At 40.8% G+C, this 17,809-nt stretch overlaps 1 protein-coding gene across 5 annotated transcripts in view; it reads left to right on the plus strand.

Moving 5' to 3' along the window:
• The window catches only part of RHBDD1 (rhomboid domain containing 1), a 102,438-nt gene that overhangs the window by 62,180 nt on the left and 22,449 nt on the right, over nt 1-17,809 (plus strand). Inside the window, exon 8 of one of the 5 annotated variants that reach the window (XR_009463451.1) lies at nt 15,223-15,350. The exons of the other annotated variants lie outside the window; for them this stretch is intronic. The gene's annotated coding sequence lies outside the window, so the exon portion shown is untranslated. The remainder of the gene's footprint in view (nt 1-15,222; nt 15,351-17,809) is intronic. 5 annotated transcript variants of the gene reach the window in all.

Here is a 17,809-nt window from a genome sequence, read left to right on the forward strand (position 1 = left end):
AATAACTTCTCCAATCACTGTAATTTGCAGTTGATATTCCTTGCGGTTTTCACAAAGATGGAGTTGGCATCCTTTGTGTCCACATGAACATTGGTTAGCATGTTGAAGTACATCAGTGTCTTGTTTGCATTTCCAGTTTTCCCAGCTGTGTAATTGTGGTTTTTTCTAAGGTGAATCATGTTGCCGCAAATCTCTTAGCTTTTTTTACTCAGTGGTACTGCAAGTTGTCAGAGGCCTGGTAATAGGGTGACCTTATGGTTGTTTTGGAGTTGAAAAAGACAGAAAGGCCAGCTTGTAATTGGAGCAGTAGGTTAAGGGTTGTCAATGATTATTTCTTTAATCAATTTGTTATGTTGTAATAGTAGTGTTGGACTGATGTTGTAGTCTTGATGGTCCATGAATTGAGAACCATTGCTCATTTTTGGGTAGCATCTTTTATTGGTCTAAATGCATGGTTGGAATGAAGTTAAACTTTTGAATGAAAGGCAGTCTTCATCGGGTCACATTGTGTTGTAGTTGTAATTTAATAAAAGAAAATTTCTTACATAAAGAAAAAGTATCTTTAAATAAAGATTGACTATAAGTTATATAATAACATGCCATAATGCCTTACAATGTGGTACCATGATGTTGTGAAACAGAACAAAAATGGTGGGTTAGTTTTTATTAGGGCTGTGCCAATTTTGACGGCAGGTTCATTTCGAGGCTGTTTTGACTCGTTTCAAGCTCAAAACAGTGAAATTGAAACAAAACAGAGAGCTTCGAAACAGCCTCAAAATGAAACAAGGCAAGTTGAAAATTTGAAATTTTCAAAACATATTGAGTTTTGAAGCTTAAACTGGGTTTGCCTGCAGGGAAACAGACTAAAGTAAAAAGAGTTGGGGGAAGGAATGCTCTCATTATTCACTGTGTAGCTGGCCAGTGACTGTCATATTTTCCTGAGGTCTCTTCCAATCCCAGTGCTCTGGAGGTGGGATGGAAAAACTGCATAAAAAGCAACATTGTTTTGCCTGTCAGCAGCTGGAAGTGCAGGGATCTGGAACCCAGACTCCCCCTGCACCTATCTCCTTGACAGCTGGCAGCTTTGTGGCCACAGCAGGGCCTAGCAGGCCTGCAGTTTTCACCTCCCTGTGCCCCAAGACAGACACAGTCCCACCAGCACCCATGACACAAGTTTTGCCTGTCAGCAGCCAGAGGTGCAGGGGCCCAGAACCCAGATCCCCTGCACCTCTCTCCTTGACAGCTGGCAGGCTTTGTGGCCTCAGCAGGGGCTACTATGCCTGCAGCTTTCACTCTGCTACACCTTAACATACACAGTGTTACCTACGTGATAATCAGTTATTCACATATTAAATAGTAACCTGGCAACATGTTCAGGCAATTAATGGCACAACAAAATGGGAAATAAGCCACAAAATATGTGTAATAATTTTGCGTCTGGTTTCCATCATGTGTTAAATTGAACGTATGGCAGGGTCCTTGCAAACAACCTGATACTGACTGCATGTTGGGGCTCTAGGGCCAGTCCTGAGGCTGGGACCCACAATCAGTTGACTGTCCATCTCAGCCCCAGAACTGCACTAGAGTCTTGAATCAGCTCTAATGTGTTCTAGGAGGTGGACTTAAGTCTTCTGTCTTCTGTAAGACAGTATTCCTTTATTCAATTTTTCTGCATGATTTATTTCAAATAGTGTAAATGTATTTATTAAGGGCTCTGGAGACTAATCAGTTTTAATCTTGCTACAGTACTGTGTGCTGGCATTATTTTAAAACATTTGCCGTTTGCATTTTCACTACCCTAAGATGAAGTTCTTATGTAGTAAGAGGGAAACTCTGGTAATAAAAAATAAATATTGGTGCAATTATTTTATAAAAGGAGTTAATGTATCTCTGTATGGAGCACCTGCAGCTTTCATGGTAGCTTAAAATAACCTGCATCACACCAGGTTAACAGACACATTTTCCCCCTCTTTTGAACTACCATGTCATGTTTAGACAAAGATAAAATTTCAGCTCTAAGAGGTAATTTATTCTTATTTGAAAAAATAACTTCTTTAAAAAAATAACCTAAATTGTATCTGAAGCATAAGAGTATCTGCTTAGTGGATAACTTCAGCCCAGCAAGACACACTTTTAACTTTAGTTCAAGACAGTAGCATTTATATCTTTTTCCCAGTGTTTTAATGCTGATTATAGTTTTGAATCTCTGTAGACAAGTGAAACGGAGAAATCTGTAATACTTCTGTGTGTTGACTCCACTATAGTTCTCTCTGTTAAAATTTCTTTAGGGATTGTTTTGTCTTTGTAACAGTAATTTCATTTTCTGTATTTTTATTTTTTAAACTGTTGTTTAATTTTAGGACTGGAGATTTTCTTATCATAGAAAACCTCCAATATTTCAGAAAACAAACATAATGAAAACATTCTTGTTAGTCTCATATATAAGCATTATGTTTTGCATAACAAAGGAAAAGTAATGTTCAGCTACATGCTCTGTAGTCTCTTTCGATCCGAACACAGGTACAGGGTGAATTTACAGTACTAATGAGCAATTAGGATGTTCTTCCCTGTCAATTAACATGAAGAATAATGAGCCTGAATGAGATCTGTCCTTTCATATTATCTGTATTTCCTAAAAGCATGCAATTCTCCACTGTTTACAATTACATCGATGGTGAAACAGCTACTCAACATGAGTAAAAATTAAGTAATATCATTTGAAACAGATGGCTAGATAGCTGTAAAGACAGGTTACTATTTAATCTAAATTTAGAGTTGCCTTATTTCTCTCTTCTGCAACCGTGACACCTTAACTTCTGCTGCTATAGTAATTTCTGTGCAGATTTGCCAGGAGGTAATTGCAGCTCAGACTGGAGCTATCTGTAGGAACATAAATATATCAGGATTTTTAGTTCCTGGAATATCCCAAGCAGGGATCTAGGATTTTTTTGCTCAATGTATCTCATTGTATTGGTATCCATAAAATTATAAAAATAATTCAATTACATAATACTTTTTCTAGTATTGGGGCTTGTCTACATTTGCAGTTTAATTTAGGTTAAGGTGAAATGTGCATTCAGGATAAATGCAGACATTTCCAGAGGTTAAATTGGGTTCAAAATGGCTGCCCAATATAAACTTAGCGTGTCCTGGTGCTGATTTTACACTTACAGACCGGGTGTCAGTGATAGGCAAATCAGTCTGAACCCATAACTGTACAGAAGTTCTATGCACACAAACTGAACTAAAAATTGCAGAACCCACTTTAAGATAAACCTGGATCTGTGTGGTATCCCACTAATTCGACTTAGGTCAGACCAGTGCATGGAACTTCTGTACACTTTCCCAGCACAGCCCCGGGGCTTGGAAAACCCAGCCACTGGCCCCAGCCCCAGGGCTGCTCTTTTCACCACCTCCCTTCCCCCAACACTGGGCTAGTTTTTGTCCCTTCCTTCCCCCTGACCAGCCAGCCCTCTCAACCCACATCCCACAAGCCCCTCTGGGAGCAGCCACTTTTATTACCCTTCGCTGCTGCCAGAGCAAAGAAAGTAAGTCCCAGTGGGGGGAGGGGTGGGAAGGATGGGGGTGTAGGCTCACTATGGGAGGTTGGGGGGCTAAAAACAGCCCTTTATTTTTCCCCCATGGACCCTGTTAACCCCCCTGTTCTGGCCAGACACTCTCATACCCCAGCAAAACCCTGTGGGTTGCATATGTCCCCACCCTACCCACAGGTCTCGCTTGACCCCTCCACTTCACCTGAAGGTCATGCCTGCCCCCCCATGAGTCGCATCTGTCCCCCCCTCTCCAAGTTGCACCTGCCCCCTGTCCCTCGGCAGATTCCTGATCCCCTCCAACCTGCTGAACCTCCAACCCTCCCTGGTCACCCCTCCTATCCTGATTTACCTGATATCAGGCAGCCATTTTGAACTGATTTATCTTCCTGCTAATGCTCCCAAATGCCTGTACTTGGCTTCAAAGTGCAGTAGTTATTTTTGAACAGTTCCACGTGTGGCTACTACATCTTGAAAAGGGAATCACATAGGATCATAACAAAGTAGGGCTGGAACGGGCCTCACCAGGTCATCTATTAAAGCCCCCTGCTCAAGGCAGGATCCCTGACAGGATCATATTAGCTGAGTGCCTGATAACCTGCTCTTAAAAACTTCCAAGGAAAGAGATTCCACAGCTTCTCTACATAGCCTGTTCCAGTGCTTGACCACACTCATTGTCAGAAAGCTCCTCTTAATCCCTAACCTGAATTTCCCTTGCTGGAGCTCGAGACCATTGCTCTTAGTCCTGTCCCCTACAGTCACAGAGAAAAGCCCATCTCCTTCCATCCTCTCTTTAATCGCCCTTCTGGTATTTGAAGACTGTTAGTAAATCTCCCTCTCAGCGCTTGTATATGATGGGATTGCATGCACAATTAGCAAATGTGTGGATGACACAAAGTTGGATGGAGTTGCAGATATTCAGGAGGGTAGGGCTAGGATCCAGAATAACATGGATGAATCGGAGAAATGGTCTGCAATCAATCAGATGAGATTCAACAAGGACAAGTGCAGAGTCCTGCCCTCAGGATGCAGTACTTGCAGGCAGAGATAACATGACTAGCTAGACTGCAGTACTGCAGAGAAGGTCTTGTGGGTTACAGTAGACTATAAACTGAATATGAGCCAACAGCATACTCTTGCTGGAAAAAAAGGCCAACAGCATACTGGGTTGTATTAACAGGAGTGTTATTTGCAAATCAAGGGAACTGATTCTTCTGCTCTATTCAGCATGGATGATACCTTTCCTGGAGTAACATTTCCAGGTTTGGGCCCTATACTTCAAGAAGGATGTGGATAGTTTGGAAGGAGTCCATTGCAGAACAATAAAAAATTATTAGGAGCCTGGGAAGCAAGACATATGAGGAAAAGCTGAAAGAACCAAGGTTATATAGCCTTAGATTTCCTGAATTACTCTCCATGTTTTCCCAAGCTTTTGAAAAATTCTGAAGTTTGAAAACATGGTATTTAACTGATAGAAAAGGAATTACTAAATTTAGTTACTTACACTGGTGGCCTATTTTTCTGCATATACTTTTAAAAAAATCTACATTATTAAACTGACCTTCAGTCTTTAGGCATATTCAGTAATGGAAGCCACTGTGTGATGTTGTTCTCACCACTAATTTTAGACCAAATGTAATGTTGATAAATCTAAATCAGTCAAAGTGATATTGGCATCTTTTTTGAAGGTGGTCTGTGCATTCTATTTCTATTTATGATGTCATTATATTGCTCATAGACCAAAATAGTGGATTTTTCAACTACAGCAAAGAAAAGGATTTTTATTTAAATCACCAGTGAAAATATAAAAGTAACCCCCTGTGACATTTAAATCTATATGTAAAATAATTACATTAGTGGTAGTGGTTGGTAGTAAAATCTTCCATCCTGAAATTTTGTATTGTAAAATGAAAATATTCTGGTTGTCCATTTCGAGTCTGTGCTAATTTTGGCAGTCTTCCACTGTACAGTTTTCACTGCACCTCATTTCTTACCATTACTTTATTTCCTTGTTGCTCTCCTTCAGTGAACTTCACTAGAGTATTTTTGTCTCTGTTTCCAATTTTTACTTTCACTAAAAATATCAAATGTTCAAATTTTCATTTTTATATATTGTAGAATAGTTTCTTACACCAATCTACTTTTTGTTTTAAGAGGAACTTAAGTCAGTCTTTCAGAGTTGGTTCAGGGATTATTTTTGTCCTGCAGTTGAGAAATATTGTGCTGAGAACAATCTGTCCCAAAAGGCACTTATCAGTTTACAGTGCACCAGGGCATCCTACCACACTTGATGACTTCAGTGATAATGTAAAAGTTGTTTTCCTGCCCCCAAATACCACTTCCATCATACAGCCGATGGCTCAGGGTGTCATTGAGCTTTTAAGGCTTATTACATAAGGAAAACATTTGCCCAGGCAGTCAGGGCTACAGAAGGAGAGGGTGCTCCAACCGTAAAAGAATTTTGGAAGGGCTATAATATCTGCAAGGTAATAGATAACATTTCAAATGCCTGGGATGATGTTGCCTCCAAAACAATGAATGGTGTCTGGCGAAAGCTTTGGGCAGACTGTGTCCAGGATTCCCAAGAGGTTGAGGAACCAGTGGTGACAATTCAGGACAATATCGTTGAGCTTGGAAGAAAAATTGGATTTGTTGAACTTGAACCTAAGGAGATTCAGGAGTTGATTGATTCCAACAGAGAGAAATTGAGCAATGAGGACCTCATTCAAATAGAGCAGCAGAGAAGCCATGAAGAGGAGGAAGATGCTGAAGAAGATGTTCAACCAGCAAGGGCCTTAATGAGCAAAGGCATGGCTGAAGCTTTCAAACATCTTGAAGCTTTTCTTTCCTACTTCGATGAGAACGACCCTGACATGCAGTGCAGGTCTGTAGTTTCAAGAGCAGTTAACAATGAAGCCAATTGTTACAGGCTGCTTTATGATGAAAAGAAGCAGCCCAAAGTGTAGCTATCAATGGATTCCTTCAGGAAGTGTACAACTCTGGCTTCAACCCCTGCAGGCAGCCCTCAAAAAAATCCTCAGCCAAGCACTTCAAAATCCCCTGAAACCGGCACTAACCCTGACAGCTCTGGTTCTGAGCGCTGAAGGAAGCCAAAAGAGCAAAATGTGAAAGTGCATCTGTGCATACAGTTCATTACTTGATTTTGTAATGTTATACATTATTTTAAAGTTCAAAGTGTTATATAAAATATTTACATACATTTAGATGTTTGAATTGATTGATTTTTATAGTACTAGTGGGGGATTGCAGTGTTTTTATAGTACGAGTGGGAAGCTTCGGAAACGAATTATCTCTATTTACATTCATTTCTATGGAACAATTGGTTTCACTTAAAGCTGTTTCACTTAGTGCTTGGTTTTTCCAGAACCAGTGAAGAGTGCTAAGCAGGGGTTGGCTGTAGTCAAAATCAGTGTTAAAAATATCAGTGTATAAGCAGAAGAAGGGGATAATATTCTTTCATCTACAGCTGTTTTTCCATGATATTAGTATTTTCAGCAGTAAAGATCAGTTAGTAAAGATCACAATCTATAGTAACTGCTTTCTTTAGCCAAGAGTCCTATTTAAGATGGTTGTAGTGATAGCTGCAGTGCTCTCTCACTGTTGCATGTATTCTTTCTCCCTCCTTCCCCCAAGTAAGTAAACAATATTGGGAAGAACTTGAGAAACCTTTTTTCTTGAATGTTTAGTACAATACATGCAAGGCTAAAGTCTTACACTGTTTGGGAGGAAGTATTCTGGCCATAAAGAATGTACAGACATTCAAAAAGCCTGAGGTGGAATCGATCTAAGTTGTGCGGTTCTCTATAAGCAGTGTAGTTTAGATTACTAACCAACAGAACACATTTGCCGGGGGCGGGGGGGGGGGGAGGGGAGGAGTCAAATCTGAGACTGGGTTCTACCATTTTTAAACCAGTCTATGTATGCTGAATTTCTGTTCTGTTATGGGTATAGATTGGTTTTCAATCACTTATACTGGTAAAAGTATAATGTTTGCACCTATCTAAAAAGTCAGTTGAAAATAAATCTCTCCAACAAAGTTAATCTTACTCGTATAATTTCATTTGGGTTTTCTACTATTTTATTCCTATTGTATGGCCAGGACCATTCTCCTGTAAAAACCACCATTTTAGGACTCAGTTGACAATTTAATATCCTGATACAAGACCAGGCATTGGAGCCCCTAAATAGTATTTTGAACAAGTGTGCATGGTGGGACAGAAATCTGCTAAGAAAACTGGAGCTAAGGCCAAGAATGTATCTTACTGAGTAAATGAGTCACTCTTTCACTGACTTTAAATTTCTGCAAACCTAGAGAGCCTAGTAAGTTTAAAAGTGATGTATGGTTATATATCTCACTTGGGGGACATAGGTTTGTCTTCCAAAGCTTTATTCAATATTGTACCACATGAAAAAAGTCCAGTAGCTCTCAGTTTAGCAACTAACTGGGAACTGAAGGCTGAGAACAGCCTTGCTTTTAAAAAGCCTTTTTATTGTTTTACCTGGTAGGGTTATTAAAGTGTTGTAGTAGTGTTGGTTCACAAAATATGAGAGAAGTACAGGGTGGTGGTGATTATGGGTTTTTTTGATCTCCCTGCTGGACTACCTGTATTTAAGAGAGACATTAGACAAGCTTTCAGGCATAGGGTACGCTTGCTTTTTCTGGAGAATTTAAGATGCATTGCTTAGTTTTGAGGAAGGTGCATTTGCAGTGGGTTGAATATTTGTCCACTGACAGTTTACACCCAAGTTGATTCTCCCCTTCATTTTATCGTTCCCTTTGTCTTAAATTTGTTGCATGTTGAGAAATACTCTGAATTTCTTGCTTCTAACAGAAAACCTACAGCAGATCAAAGAAAATGCTAATTCATAGGCCTCTACCAGGATCTTAAATTCAACATTGCCAATTGATTTCTGCTGCAGTTGACAGTTTTACTGACTTCTGATAGACAAGAAGATAAGCAGAGAGAACAAAAATCCTCCAATGCTGTTCCGAAGCAATCTGTATTAGTGGGTTGTTTGTCTGGTCTTTTTAACTATTGTCGGTTATTACAGGGATTTCTGGAAAACGTAAATGTTATAACTCTGTGATTTGGAATTCTTACAAGAAGAAGGAGCTTTTAGCTTCTCCAAGTTACCTAAATTAGATTTTTTCAGAGCAGCAGCCAGAATGTTGCATCTTATCCCAGTTTCTTTTGAAACTTAAACTTGTTTTTCTATTCCTTCTTGGACCTCTAGAAGGGCAAGAAAATAATTGTGAATCCATTTTTTCTCAAACCCAGGATTTTGTTAGTCTAGATTGTCAGTAGAAATAGTTATTGATGTACTTTTATGAGAGCATCCTGTAGTTAGCTATAAAGCTTGGAGTGCTAGTAGTTTAGAAAGCTGAATGTAGGGTTTCTATCAATGCAGCATTTTAGTGTTGGATTTTTATTCATATTATTGGACAAATGTTAAACCTTGATTCTGGCATTTAGGAAGTATTTTATCACAATTAGGCAGAAATTTTCAAATTAAATTCTATAATTGCATACATTTTATAGCTAAAAATGTCCCATGAAATCTATATAAAAACTAATTTAGCATTGCTAGACAATAACAAGTGTGTTTTGTTTTGTTTTGTTTTAAATCACAACACTAAAATTCAGGCTTGGGAAAACTACCATATTTACCTAAATCCAAAATGACCCTAAATTTAAGATGACCCCCCAGTGATTATATTCTATACATGGAACATTTATAATTTGTTCTAATTTTCCATGTAGAAAATTAAAGTATTAGCGGGTCTTAAATTCCACCCCCTCCCCACACACTGCTGTAGCAGGGAAAGCAGTGGCAGGTGGGCAGATGGTAGGGGAGAAGGCAGTAATGGGGAGGTGATGGGGCAGGCAATGGAGGAGGTCAAGCAACTTGCCCCTTGTCACTTAGGTGCCTCACCACTTGCCCTCACCCCCATTTGTCCCCTGCCCTGACCCCTTGGGGCCCTCTTTACTACCTGTCTGCCCTCTTGAACTCTTCCCTTCCCTCCCCTCCCCCCCGCCCTCCCCCCAAGCCTTGGGCCTCCTACCCCCTCCTCCTTCCCTCCTGCAACTTTGGCCTCCCCTGCCCCAACTGCTTCCACTTGCTGTAGCATCAGCAGGCTCTGGTGCTGCTGGGCTGGCCTGGGGCCATGCTCCACGCCACAGGCTGGTGTGGGAACAAAGCCTGCTGGTGCCAGAGAAATGGTGAACATCAGGAGGTCGGGTGGGAGGAAGGGGGAGTGGGGAACCCAAGGCTACAGGGGTGGTGGGAGTCAGGCAGCTAAATTCGCAGATGAAAGATGAAAATTCATTGCTGCAAATTTGACTCATGGGCAACAAGTCCATCCACTATGCCTTTTTAGGCATTATCATTTAAATGAATGCTTTTGGTACCAGAGATATTTGTACCTGGGCAGTTTCTTTCATTCTGTTTGCAATACAGTACCTGGCACAATGCGACCCTCAATAATGGTTTGATCCAAAATAACTTAAGTTCCAGTTTTTAATAATTGCATGAGGAGTCATTTCTACAATTCACGTTAAAGAGAGAGATATTGGCTAAGAAGTAACTTTTAAAGATAACTTTTATTTCTAATCCACATAAAAGACATAGTGAAGTGTTTTGGATTATGTTGATTCTTCTACATGATTAAATTGTTGGAGAGGTATAGATTTTCAATAGATTTTACAGGTGATGTTAAAATTAAGACAGTGACAATGAATTAAAGCATCTTTCTAAACTATGGCTACCTAGAATCAGAACTTTGGAGTTTTTCTTTGTTTAGTTACGTGTCAGCTATAAATTTCCATTGAATAACTCAAAGGTTACAGACTTGTTACTTCTGTAGAACAAGCTCAGATCGCTTCCCAGGAGCTCCTGGCCTCTCTTTGTGTACCATTCCCACTTTGTCACATATGTAGAACAGGCTGTATGTGTCATTCAGCTTTTTAAATGTAAATGCCTCTTTAAGGTTTTTCCAAAAAACCCTCCATATTGAGAATCTGGATTCTTTGGATATTGCTGTTTTTCAGGATATCATTACTAAATGTAAATTTGATTAAGTTATCTAAGTGGCTCCTCTTCCTCTGTTTCTATCTCATTATTTTTACACTTCGTATTTGTTGGTAACTGAAGCCAGGGTCAAATGTAATAGCCTCAGATGTTTAGGGTTTTGAAAGGACCATGATAATTTTGTGTTGGTTGATGTGTGACCACGTAAATTATGAATTGCCAGCGCTTACACCAAAGCAAAGGAAATTCTCTTTTTTGAGCAAGCTAATTTACTGGCATTCCAGCACTGGATAATTCATAATATGGACAGTATGTTTTGTGTATTTATCAAATGCCATGCAAACTACTGTAGGTGCATTTTCTGGTAATTTGCATTAAATTCCCCCATTTTGCTATTCCCTAAATAGGATATCCACTTTACCCTTTGCCTGAATTTCTCTCTCTTTCTTTTTCCTTCCCTAAATATATATTTATTTTTCCTTGCTTGGTTGTGTCAGACATATGGCATATGAGCACTTTAAACTGTCGTGGCAAGAAAAGAGCTGAGATTAGAGGGGCATTTTCATCTCTTGGCAATGACTGCCATCATTTGGTTCTTTGATCAACTATTACAAAGCTAGTTACAGGGACAAGTGGGCTGAGCACGTGTAAGACGCTCTCTGTGTTCCCCCTGTTTCCTGACCTGGTTTTCTGCTTTTCCCCAAGACTATTATGCTTCTGTCAATTGATGCCATATAATCTTCTCTGGAATTTAGGAATTGGTTGGATATGGTGTTTCAGATCATAATATTACAAGAAAACAAACATGCCTTTGATTTGAATATGGGGCCTCATTTCACTTGGCCAATAAAAAAAATAATTTTGCTGCATGTAGCTTGAAACTGAGATATTATAAAAGAGAATAATATTAACATTTTCACATTCTTACATTTGGAAGCAGTGTGTAAAGTATGATTTCAGATTTACAGATTGATGCCTTAATGGGTTAATTTATTTTTTCTTTAATGGAATCTTTGAGGGAGAAGTTATTGGTTATTGCACATCTGTCCAATCAGTATTGTATTGTCCTTGTATTCTGAATAATATAATATTTTCCAAATACCAGATGGAAAATGTGAGTAAAATTATTCTGTCACTGCAAAAGAGTTGATCAGACAACGACTCCAACAGCAAAAAATATGGCTTGCATTTGATTTAAAAAGTGTAAGTGTAGTATTGACACTGTAGGTGTTTGTTTGGATTTGTAGACTGTATGCTGAAATGTCCATGAGATACATTTTTCTTACTGTAATATTAATGTAAATGACTTTTTGATATGGATTGCCAGTCCAGCTTGCTTTTTATTTAGAAAAGTTTATCTTTACAAAGAAAATGCAATTGGATAACCAAAATCTGTTCTTAAAATGTTATGTGCCTTGAATATAACTAGAAATATTTCATACATCCTCCTCTGATTATTGCAAAGATGTATATTTCTACATAAATCCTGTTTCCTTGCTGCTCAAGGAACCAGTTTTTGGGTTTAAAATAGGAATTTCTAAATCCTGAGTCCACTCATAGAATCAATGTAAACCAAACATTTTTGTGGTTTAAAAAATTAGATTAAGGATTTTCCGACCCCATCTTCTCGCACCAACTTCATATCTTCCACCATGAGAGCAACTGGAGTGTCAACAGACACCTTCGCCTTCACATTTAATTCCCATAGTGCTTGTATTAAACAGAAATATAAGACTTTGGTTGTCATACAACTATATGCAGCTAATATAAGCTATATATATATATATATATATATATATATATATATATATATAAAAGCTTGGTTTGGGACTGAATGTGAAACCTAGTCCTTAGAATCATATCCAAGACTTGCTGATGTAAATAAGTCTTTTTATTGATTTCAGTTGTCTTTGAATCTGGCCTGTAACTTAAAATATAAATATTGTCCCAGTGATAACTTCAGTTCTTTTAATGAACAAATCCTGTCCTTTCCACCATGGATTTGGCAGGGTCACCTTGCTATAGAACATGCAGTTCTGTTGAACAGCTGTGGGCATAATTAAGAGAAGCTGTGTGTGGGCTGCATAAAAACTCCCCTTCTTGCTCTGCAGAGAAAGTAGCAGTAGTTTTCTGTGGAGTGACTCTAGTCTGGAGTGGTGTTTCCTAGCATCCAGCTGATGTTTTTTTTTCAGTTTTGGCACTGAAGAGATGTTTTGTTCTAAGTTTCTTTTTGGAGAGGTTAGTAAATAAATACAAGTATAATTTTGTTATTTGTTAGGCATATACAATGCCTCAACCAGAACAAACTTTAAAAAGTTTATGTTTATAAAATATGCATGATTATGTGCACACACACATGCACATATACCTGGTGCAAATATAAAATAATGGTAAGAAATATACTTACTGGCAAGCTAAGGATAAGGTTAAAGCATCTTTTTGAATGTTTTAAGTTGTTCTGGAAGAAGACAGTCCTCTCAGGTCTTCTTTACTTGTCTCACTGGCTTATTTAATCTTTAATATCCTTTCTTTCAACACCTGCAGAAACAACTGTAGATTAAGAAGGAACACAATTTATTATAAAATTTGAGATATCTGTGAAATTCAGAGAGAGATCAAAGTTATGAATTATATTCCTTTCACTAGAACACATTGACCATATTCTGCAAAATGTGAAGTTTTGTTCATTCCCAGTAGAATTCCTCACAATGCATTTTCTTGTTATATGTCTGATATAAAAATGTGAGTGATTTCCTGTATCTAGTGTATTCAGAAACTGCTTTCACATAAATGTACTCTAGTTTTTCATTCCTTCGGGGACATTGCAGTTAACTGAACCACACTGAAGTTTTCCAGGCCAAGATCAGTGACTTCTTACTCTTGAGAGAGAGTTCTCTTTAACAATTGTTATCATTAGAGAGTGCTTGTGAATATTCTAATAATTGCTGCTTATGAATCTTGTCCTGATTAGTTGACTGGATTATCTATCAGTTTCCAGTAAGGAAGATAAAAGTACTATAACTGTAATATTTCCTTGCCCAAAATATCCTACTGCCATTCACAATGTTAGCAATATTCTGGTTTCCAACTCTGTTTTCTATCTATACATTTTTTATTTCTTTAAGAAACTTCTGTTTGCAGCCTGTATTCTTTTTATGATTGAGCCAAGCAAATATCACTTACTGTAGTAGTTTGCAGAGCTAGATTTAAAGACATGCAAGCTATGAGTCTGTGTGGTGCACATGCCATTCAGATACTTTTATACTTTAAAGCAGGGATGGGCAATTATTTTGGGTGGGGGGCCGCTTACCCAGTTTTGGCAAGCTGTCGAGGGCTGCATGGGTAGCCCCACCCCTTGACAGGTGCTCTGCTCCCTGGTCACCACCTTGGGACCAATGTCCCAATGTCTTGGGACCAATGTCTCAGGACCAGCACCAGTGGGGCCCAGAGTGGGGCGCAGGCTGGCAGAGGTCTGTGGAGCTGGGCTGGGCTGCACCAGCAGGGAGAGGGGGGAGCTGGCCCAGCTCCATAGAGCCCCTGCTGGCTGGGACCCTGTACTTCTGCCCTGCTGTGGGCCCTGGCAGTGCTGTCCCCAGGATGCCGGTGTGGGCCCCATGCACTCGCTCACTCCCAGTGCCCCCCCCCCACCCTGCGATACAGGCCGGGGGCAGGGTGCAGCCCTGACCCCCTGCTCCACAGCAGGGAACAAGCTGGTGCTGAGCATGGGGGAAAAGTGGCCCATCCCTGCCCTGTGGCCAGTGCTCCCTCCTGCAGCTGCTTGTAGCCCATGTGGGGCTGTCCTGAGCAGGCACAGGCAGCTCCACATGGGTTGTGAGTGGCTGTAGCACGGGTCGCCAGCCACGGGTTGAGTGAGGGGCTGCTTTTCCCCTGCACTCAGCACCAGCTTGTAACTCGCCCCGGAAGCCAGCCTGGACCCTGCACTGGCTCCAGGCTCACCTGTCAGGGCTGTGCGTGGCGGCAGCGCTGTGGGCCCCCTGCTTGCTGCGCTGGGCAGTGTTTGTTACTGCCGCCTCTGTGCTGCCCAGCACACAAGCTCCGGGCGGCCAGCAGCAGCAAATGCTGCCCGGAGCAGCAAATGGGGGGTGCCACAGCTGCTGCTGCCGTGTGGAGCCCCAACGGACAAGCCCAGAGCCAGCGCAGGGCCCAAGCTGGCAGTAGGGGCAGGTTACAAGCTGGTGCTGAGCAGGGGGAAAAGTGGCCACTCTCCTGCCCTGTGGCCAGTGCCCCATGCTGCAGCCGCTTTTAGCCCACCTGGGGCTGCCTGTGCCTGCTCAGGACAGCCCTGCGCGGTCTGCGAGGTCTGTAGCAGGGAGTGCTGGCCATGGGGCGGGGGAGGGGCCGCTTTTCCCCGGACTCCTTCCCTGTCCATGGTCCTCCCCTGCCCTCCGCCCCCGCCCCCTTTACCTGGGTTTCTGGCGCCGGTGCAGCCACGTTCCCAGGTCAGAAGCCCCTGCTGGGACTTCTGGCTAGGGGGTGGGTCCGGGTGGACCCTGCTGTTGCGGGAGCCCACTGGGCTTCCCCTGGGTCCTACTGGCCCTGGTTCCTGTCATTTTTGACAGGAACCAAAGACAGATAAATATTTATTTTCTAAATTTTTTAGGTGCCTCGCAGGACAGATAGAATGGTCTCACAGGCTGGATCTGGCCCACGGGCCGTATTTTGCGCACCCCTGCTTTAAAGAAAGATCACAGTAATCTGCATTGTGGGACAGCTGCAATGAGATCAGAGGTTAGTGTAAAGCATGGTAGCTCTTAAATATTTTATCAAAACCATTGAGATCATATTGATTGAAATTTGTTTTTTTTTTTTTTAGCTTAGTTTATTTGCACTTTTCTTACAGTGATTTTTCATGATTGGTATGAATTTTTGCACTTGATAACTAAGATTATGCAATCTCTATGTACATTTCAAGTCATTTTAGTTAACATACATTTATTCACATTCTTAATTTTTGCATCTTTCTTATGTTAAAGAGTAGATAATACATTTCTTATTTATTAGATTATTAGTTTTTCACCCCTGATTTGTCATTTGGATAAAAATTGGAATTGAAGTAAAATGTACAAAAAAAATAACTTTCTTTATTAAATAAACTACTTTAAATATGCTGAATACCATGAAAAAGGTGTATCAAAACACATTTTTATTCAAAATAGATTAAACAAAGAAAGTATTATCTGTGATGATCTCTGCTTGGGTGATTGAGATTATTTCACAATTTTTTTGTCTATTTTAATGGAAAAGAAGGGTTTGTGTCTACATGTAAAATTAATGGTTATGTCATTCTTCACAAAAAAAGTTATACGTTTCTTAATTTTGTGGAGGCAAGATTCAGAATAATTGAGTGATCGCATTTTTTGTACTAATGAAGCCAAACTAAAATAAAGTCAAATAAAATGTAGGAGGGAGGGCTAAATGAATGGCATAGCGGAAAATATGAACAGTTTTGTCAGATATTCTTGCCTGCATCCTATTTATATGTGTGTATAGAAAACTTGCGATAATTTGATGGGCAGTGACAACCTAGCAAGGGTGTCCAGAGGAGTTGATTACCAAGGAGGAAAGAAAACATAGTACAATAGCAGAAAAAAATTTGCTTGGGTGTTTTTGTTGAGAGAGGTAGACTTTTTATATTGCTTAACAGTAAGAATAAAAAAAAAAAAAAAAAAAGATAAGAAAATAGATATAAAAAAAAGACAAAATATCAGCAAACCTTTTCTGAGAGCTGTACACATTAGTTCAGGGCCAGGGCTATCTAGTGGGTGGCCTGCAGGCCTTGTGGCCACAGTGAGTTAACAGCCCTGGTGACTGCTCTGGCTGTGGTCCTAGTCAGGGTCTCCAGACACCCACTTCTTCTTCCAGCTTCTTGTTCCCGTCCCTGCTTCTGGGGGCAGGGCAGCACAGTGGGAGGAGGCCACTCAGCCAAGGAGGGAGTTGCGTTGCCTGTGCTGCAGGGCACAGTTCCATTTATTGCTGTTTCTTTTCCATTCTGGAAACTTGCAAAGAGTTTAGTTTTGTTTTGTGTAGCTCCATATTCTTGGCCTATTTATGTTCTTTTTCTATTGCTGTCTTTAGATGTAGCTTTTACCTTCATTCACTGTATTCTTTGGCAGTGCTCATTATTGTGTTTGTACAAGTTACTATGGAAATATAGTGCAGGAGAATAAAATACAGGGCCAGCATGACCCATGTAGCAAGAGAAAATTCAGTGGGCCTGGGGGGACTGACTGTGGGGACAAGTACTATGGAGTGCCTTGCTTCCATCCTGGCCTCAGAGGGAAATGAAATGGGGGGATGGAGTCCTTTTGATATATCTGAGTGAGCAAAGGGCCATAAGCTCTTGCTGTCTCTTGAAGGGAGGGTGCTGCCCCACTACTCTAAATATGGGGTAGAGCCTGTCACTGGCCAACTGGGCACTGTGAGTGTATCAATTTGGTTGCAGGCTGACTGGGCACTGCAAATGTATCAGTCACTGGGCTGTTTGGTTTGGGATTAAGGAGGCGGAGTTGGGATTGAAGCAAAGACAAGTTTTACTTATAACAGTAAAGATAAATTTTACTTATAACAGCAAAATAGCAACAAAAATATGTTTTAGCAGCAAAATATAGTTTACATGTATAACAGTTAATAAAAAGGTTCAGCTAATAAACAGAAAATATAGCAATAAAAGTTAAAAATTGGCAGTGGTAATAAAAACAGACAGACAGATTGACAAAGAGTTCCCACTTGGTTGGCAACTTATTGACAGTCCCTCAGTGCCAGGTACATGCCAAGTTGATCCAGTGAAGTCAGGCGTCCCCAGTCGACGCTTTCGGAGGGAGCACCAGGGAAGATCCCTTAGTCAGGACCTGGTCCTTGCTCACACCAGGGATCTGGAGTCTGGGCTTGGAACAGCAAAGACCATTCTGTTCCGTCCTTCCTACTGGTCACCTGACATGCGTGTTCCTTTATATCTTGTCTGTAGCTGCCGGGCCTCATACATCTTGCCTCGGGCTTCCTTGCTCCGAGTGCTCACTGGTACTCGGCTTGTCATCGCAGGTGGCCTTCTGGGAGGTCTTTCCACGCGCTGCAGTCTGCCCTTTCTTGCCTGCCATGACTTGGATCTTTCAGTGGGTGGGGCTTCATGTAGCGCGGTTACCCTCGTCAGGCACCTACGTCATAGATGTCTTCTGTGAGGCTCCTCCTCC

Source organism: Alligator mississippiensis, chromosome 7, assembly GCF_030867095.1.
Source record: "Alligator mississippiensis isolate rAllMis1 chromosome 7, rAllMis1, whole genome shotgun sequence".
Classification (NCBI taxonomy): Eukaryota; Metazoa; Chordata; order Crocodylia; family Alligatoridae; genus Alligator; species Alligator mississippiensis.